Raw genomic sequence first — 7,724 nt, 5'->3', positions numbered from 1 at the left:
AGTAGATGCAGGCAGGAGTCGGTCTACTTGTCACGAACGTGATGCCTATATACATGATCATGCCTAGATAATCTCATAATTATTCGCTTTTCTATCAATTCCTCGATAGTAATTTGTTCACCCACCGTACTACTTATGCTATCTTGAGAGAAGCCTCTAGTGAAACCTATGGCCCCCGGGTCTATCCTTTATCATATAAGCTTTCTATCTACTTTTATTTGCATCTTTATTTTCTGCATCTATATTATAAAATCCAAAAATATATTTATCGTATCATATTATCTCTATCAGATCTCACTTTCGCAAGTGCCCGTGAAGGGATTGACAACCCCTTTATCGCGTTGGTTGCGAGTTCTTTGTTTGTTTGTGTAGGTTCGTGGGACTTGTGAGGAGCCTCGTACTGGATTGATACCTTGGTTCTCAAAAACTGAGGGAAATACTTACGCTACTGTGCTGCATCACCCTTTCCTCTTTAAGGAAAACCAACGCAAGCTCAAGACGTAGCATGCTACTACAATCGAGTTGTCAGGACCCCGATCCTATGCCACACCGATCTAGCATGTAACACCTCATATCACTTTGCGGCCTCACGCACGGTATTCCCACGGGTGTCGCCTTACCAGGCCCGGGACCGTTTGCGCCTTTTGGCACACGTATATGATAGTGTCGCTAGCATCCATATGACAAAGAACCCGGGTTGACATGGCTAGTCGTGAACCCAAAGTGGCACTAACTTACAGGGACAGGCATACATGACCCAGCAACGAACGTGTCGGTCATCAGCGAGTGAATCCGGGCTATAGCAACTAGGCTAGCAGGACTCCGGAGAATCCGGGCTGTAGCAGGCTAACAGGACTCCGGTAGACACCGCGTGACATTTCCCTGAAGGGACAGACACAGGAACAAAGAAGGACACATGCCGGCCAGCCTAAGTGTTCCGGAGCAGTAGCAAGCTACCATGGCTCAGTGGAAGCACTAGGAGACATTTCCCGGTAAGAGAGGCTACCAAGGATAAACAACTAGATAGTCAGATCCCACACATACCAAGCATTTCAATAACAAACACACAATATGCTCGATATGTGCAAATACAACATGGCATCACAACATGACTCTACGACTCAAGTATTTTATTCAATAGGCTCCGAGGAGCGAGATATTACAAACATGAGTCTCATGACCCTACATTCAGAGCATACAAGTCAAAGCACAAGCGGAAGCTTAACATGTCTGAGTACAGACACCTACAAATGGAAAAGGCTGAGAAGCCTGACTATCTACCAGATCCTGCCGAGGGCACAAGATCGTAGCTGAGGTAACAAGAACGTCGAAGTCCACACGGTACTACTAGTGAGACTGAAGTCTCTCTGCAAAAACGTAAAATAGGCAAACATGAGTACAAATGTACCCAGTAAGACTTACATCAGAACTAACTACATATGCATCATTATCAACAAAGGGGGTGGTGGGGTTTAACTGCAGCAAGCCAGCTTTGACTCGGTGGCTATCCTGAACTACGACTGCAAGTAACTCTTTGGAGGTGGCGCACACGAGTCCACATATTCACCATATCAATACACCACTATGGATCCGCTCCCGTCTCCCTATGAGAACGCCATCCATAGCACTCACACTTATCTTGCGTATTTTAGAGTATCCACTTTCACTTGTCTATGAACTGTACAACCAACCCAGAAGTCCTTTATCGCGGACACGTCTATTCGAATAGATCATATTAACCCTGTAGGGGTGTACTTCTTCACACACGCTCTCACCACTTACCGCCGTTTACACGACATGTACTCGGCAACCTTCAAGCGGAAGCCCAGCGAGGGTGTCGACCACGACCTGACTAACCACACAAGTCTCTCATCCAGGTTTATCGCCTATTCGGGTTCCATCCGCAAGGAGATCCGGACGGGGTGTCACTCACGGCCCCAAACGATGTGTTCAGGGTTCCCAAGCCCACCATCCGGGTGCCACTTGGTACACCGGGCCACTGCGCCTAGTCTGTCCCAAGCCCACCTGTACCAGGTGCCACTTGGTAGACTACTAGCACTACCTACAAACACCAGAAACTAGTTGCAACTCCTGGACAGAGATCGAGTTGATTAATAAGTCGAGAGAGTCAATTAAGGATCCCAATGCGTGGTAGTAGTTGTTCATGGATCACAAACGCAGAACTCAGTTTCTGAGGACGGCTGCAATGAGACAACCCACCATGTACTCCTACATGGCCTCTCACCGCTACCTTTACCAAATCATGTTCACACACTCAGCTCACACACAATAGGACATGTTCACACACCTCTGATTCATCCCCGATGAATCAGACCTGACTCAACTCTAAGCAGTAGCAGGCATGACAAACAAGCATGAATGAGTAGACACATCAGGGCTCAAACAACTCGTACTCATGCTAGTGGGTTTTATCTATTTACTGTGGCAATGACAGGTCATGCAGAGGAAAGGGGTTCAACTACCGCAACATGTAACAGTTGAATCGTTGTTGTCCTAATGCAGTAAAAGAGAGCAGGAGCGAGAGAGTGGGATTGTATCGGAATGAACAAGGGTTTTTTTTCTTGCCTGGCACTTCTGAAGATAGTATAGTTCTTCATTGGTGTCATTGATCACATTGTTGAAACACGTCTATCGAGAGGGGGCAATTACCGGCAACTGAGAAAGGAACACAATCAATGCAATGCACAATATGATGCATGCTCATGACATGGCAACATGCTGGTGTTTTGAGCTAATGTAGCTAGCATATGACATGGCAACATGGTAACATGGCAACAAAGTTAAATGAAGTTAGTTTGAACCCTAAGTTCAAATCCAAACTCCATATGTGAAATTCAAATGCCATTTATATGATTTTTCCTAAACAGCAGCCATAAGTTGTTCTAACATGCATGCAAATGGTACATATGGATAGATTGGATTTTTCTGATCATTTTTCATATATAATTTGTTTCATTTGGAGTTACGGTTGATTTTATATGATTTTTTGAAGTTTTAACTATTTTCTGGAATTTCCTAGATTGTTTTTAATCCAGAAAATGATTTACTGCGTCAGCCTGACGTCAGTCTGACGTCAGCAGGTCAAAGGAGCCGGTCCATGTCAAGTCTGACCGGTGGGGCCCGCGTGTCAGTGTTTAGCTAAACTAATCTAGTTTAGTTAGTACTAACCTAACTTCATTAGCCGGGTGGGGCCCGCATGTCAGTGGCTCTGGGGGAGTCAAATTGGGTTAACCCGGGTCAAACTCGCCGGAGTTGACCTGGGGCTCGTCGCCGGTAAGGCCGTAGACGGCGGAGGGCATCGGAATTCCTCCTCCGGCGACCAAATGGCCGGCGGAGGACATCTACACGTAGCCCAGGCTCTCGCGCATCCAAAGCAACAGGCGGCAGTAGCTGGGGTGGCCGGAATCTTCGTCGGCGTCGGCCGTGGCGGCTGTCGGAGCTCGGTTGAGCTCGGGGTCAAGGCTACAACGGCAGTGGAGATGCGGGGTTGGCACCTACGGCTTCTACGCGGTGCGGTGAGGACGTGGGTGTGCTCGGTTGGGCGCTATGGTGACTATGGCCACAGCGGCGAGGGGCTCAGGCGGCGGCGCGTTTCGTTCGTCGGGGAATCGGCGTTTATGGCGAGGAAAAGAGCACGGGAGAGAGGGGAGAAGAGGCAGGGGCTCATGTAGGGGTCGTTGACGGTCTTAGCGGGCTCGGGGAGGCGCGGACGGCGGTGAATCGACGACGGCGACGCTCGGTGCAGGAAGTTGAAGATCGCCTCTAAGGCAGCCTCATAGGGCACCCGGTGATGTGTTGCTCGGCGAAGAGGAAGAGGTGGTCAAGGTGGAGCTCGTGGACCTTTCAAGGGGGCGAAGGGGAGGCGGTGGCTTCTGCTATGGCGAACGGCGGCGACGGGCTCTGCTTGGGAAGAGAGCAGAGAGGGGAGGGGAAAGAGCCACGAGGAGGGGAAAAGGTGCAGAGGGTCGAGGGGAGTGCCTGGCAGCGTTGGAGGCGTCCAGGGCGTCGGCGGCAAGCAGGAGGTGGCCGGGGCGCGTGGTCGCACGCATCGAACACGCGCCCAGCGTCCTCCTGGCGCGGTGGAGACGACGACTGGCAACGCCAGTCGGCTCGGCCGGTGCAGATGGGCCGCCAGGTAAGTGGCCCAGGTAAGGGTTTCTGCTTTTTATTAGTTTTGTTTAATTATTCTGACGTATGTTTTTATTTAATAATAATACTAAATCATTTTATTTTCTTATGCCAATTTTTGCAGGAGCTAGTGGTATTGTTCCAGAGCTCCTCATCAAATGGCATAATTTTTGGACATATATTATATATAACAAATATATATCCAATGCAAATAATTATGCATTAATTCCAAATGCCCAAAATAAATACTTATGAGCTCCTAAAAATATTGATTTGATTTTTATCTCTGTCCAATATTTTCATAGAGCAACATGAGCATTTTCTTGGACCTTTTTGGAGCACTTTTTATTTGGGTCATTTTCCAAAGATGATTCCGAGGGTTTCACAAATCCTCATTTCAAACTTAAATGAAATTTAAACATGATGCACACATGACTAGCTAATCTAGGTCATAATAAAACTAGGGATATGACACGAGTGGACTCGTCGTTAGTTACAGCTAGGGAAAGGTAGTGATCGGGTGCTTACCCCGGGTACTTGAGGTACCACGGGTCGTGGATGACACGGAAGTTCCCTGGATCTTGTGGGTAAAGTGTGCAACCTCTGCAGAGTGTAAAACTACTCGAATAGCCATGTCAACGGTCAATGATAGTTGGGTAACCGCTCTTGGGCTACATCCACATGTTTACAAACCAGTGCGTGGGTTTGGATAAGTGGGAAGAACTACTTGGGTCAAGTCAAAGGACTTGATATGATTGAATTGGGTTGATGCCCAGTCCATTTATGTTGATATCTGTAACCAGTTCCTATGGTTACTTGAATTCCCATGATGTAGGTTTTGCAAGTTGTTGAACATGTCATAGTACTCAAAACTAGCTTTCGGCAAAAAATTACCTATATCATGCATTATTGTACCTTGAACCAAAACATGGGTTGCTTGCGAGTACATTCAAAGTACTCATTGGCTTGCCACTGGTTATTTTATTGGCCAGGCCTAAAAGAACAAGATATAATGAAGAGTACCTTGGTGACGAACATGAGAGCTAGGACGCTTCCCAGTCATAATGCCTGTAGGGTTAAGGCAGACGTCATGGGTCCAAGATGTCAACGAAGACTTGACCGTAATGGTCCTACTTGTGTAATACAGTATGTATGGATGTAAGACTCTTGTTATTTAGCTTCTGTGTATTCAGTGAGCATTAATCTCTGGGATCACTGTACATGTGCATTCAGTGATCTCGACTTATGAGTCGGGGTCCCCACATTACGAAAAAAATTGACATACATTGTGATTACCGTTTACTAATAGGAAAGAAGTTTCACCTCGATGAGTAGCTTCTCCGTGCACAGAAAGCATGTAAGGAATCCAACAACTTGATCCAGATTGGGGCCAATAGATTTTATTGCCAAGATCTTCACTTTGCGCATAGACTTGGTCAAGCTTGTGGGAATCATTTTATGGATGACAGTTGTAAATACATCAAGAAGATATTTAAAAATGTGAATTTCAAGAAGACGGAGAAGAAGATGGGCGTTGTACCTGAACGATTATGGATCCAATAAAGAGTTCGGAGAATTTGGCAGACGAGTACACCAACACTGTCAATTTCGGCGCGTCAATGACCCTGATTTTTGTTCGACCTTCTAGATCAGATACAAGCAATCTCTCAAGGAAAGGTGCATCCTCAATGACCATAACATGGAACAACTGGAGTGATCGCTTCCCAATTGATGTCTTGTTGTGGGGCCAGCAAGACACATAAATCCATCGGAGATTCGTTGAGGCGATGTGGAGGCTAATGAACCCGTGGATCTGCTGAAGACGTAGGTACTCGAGTGCAGTATAGCTGCGGAGCAGGTGCTCCATAGCCTTCTTCGAGATGCCAACGCCGAATAGGTTGAGCTGCTTGAGTTGCGGGAGAAGAAGGGCGGGCGCGGCATTAATCTGGGGAAGATAGCAGGAGGACGCAGCGTTCGCGTGAGGTGGAGCGTGGACGGCGGTAGAGAGCGTCATCGTCCAGCTTCAAAGCTGAGCTCCTCGAGCTGATATAGGGCAGGGGATAAGAACCACTCGTCGAACTTGGCTTGGACCTTGCAGTTGGTACTGAACATGCGGATGTCAAGGTGTCTGGCTGGCCCAGGGTGCGATGAAAGGATCTTGGAGACTGTGGCCATACGTTTGCAATCCCCGTCGCACAGGCAATTGTTGATGGTGAGGTTGAGGGGGACACGGCGCTAGAGGGGGCGCCACCACCGGGAGAGAAGGGTGGTCCACACGGCAGATTTGGTGCGGAGGAGCCCGATGATGATGAGCAGCATGTAGTGGGGGAGGCTGCTGATGAAGTCCAGGCTCGCCGGATGCGGTTTTTGTTTGAGCTACCCCCGCTTGTTCGCTGCCTCACCGTCCATCTCAGCCGGCGGCGACGCCGGTGTACGCGTGTGCTGGTGTGTGTTATGTGCTAGGTGTGTGCGAGTGCGTCCTTCTGTGCACGCCGCTGTGCAGTGGTGAAGTATGCGCGAGTGCGTCCATCATGCGGAAGAAGTGTGCCCTCAATTTATTAGCGTGCGGGGTGCTACCACGAGTGGTTTCAACTTTATTTACTTCACCGTGTGTCGGATGGGCCTCTAGTTTACTTATTTTCACCCACTGCCACATGGGCCAGCACACGAAGATGGAAAACATAAGCTGACAAGGCAGCATGTGGACTGGTTGACCAGTTAACTAAACAATATATGGAGCTATATGCTTACATAGTGACCATATAATCCCTCGGTATAGAGAGTTCGAGTGAGAGGGGAGGCCCGTGAGAGATAGAAGAGAGAGAGAAAGAGCTACTCCCTCCGTTCGATAATGTAGTGCCTACATTTTTTTAAGTCAAACTTTTGAAACTTTGACCAAGTTAATAAAGAAATTACTTGTATCTACAATACCAAAGATAAATGATAGTATGAAGTAAGTACATGTTGTGATGAATCTAATGATCGTTCCAGATGTAAATGTTTTTCTCCACATATACCTGGTCAAACTTTCCTGAGGTTTGACTTTTCAAAACATCCATATGCTTATGGACGTGAGAGAGTACCTAACTAGAGAGAGAGAGAGAGATTGAAATAGAAATAGTGACTAAAAAGTGTGTGTGAAAGAGACATGAACAACACACGATAAAAGAGAAAAAGCGTGTGTGTCTTATGCAAACATATCACACATGCATCTTCGACATCGGAAAAAGGTGAGGAGATAGTGTGTGGTTGTTTGCAACCGAAAGAGAAAGATCCCTAGCATGTTGCCAATAGGGGTCTGGCAAACAAGGGAGAGAGGGCGAGAGAGACGCATGAAGAAAATGCAGACATGGGGAAGAGAGAGTGTATGTTTGTCATAGAGAGATCCCCTGGAGATCGTGATGGGACTACATGGGTGGGACATCAAGTGACAAGGTGTGTGCGTGATAGAAGATACCCTGAGAGATATCGAGATAGACGTATGGATGGAAGGAGACAATACGTGTGTTCTTGATGGCTAGTGAGAGATAGTCATACATAGGGGGGGGGGAGTGCGTGCACCTATGATGGAGTGA

This window comes from Triticum aestivum, chromosome 2B, assembly GCF_018294505.1.
Source record: "Triticum aestivum cultivar Chinese Spring chromosome 2B, IWGSC CS RefSeq v2.1, whole genome shotgun sequence".
NCBI lineage: Eukaryota > Viridiplantae > Streptophyta > Magnoliopsida > Poales > Poaceae > Triticum > Triticum aestivum.
Note: the sequence above shows the minus strand (reverse complement) of the source record.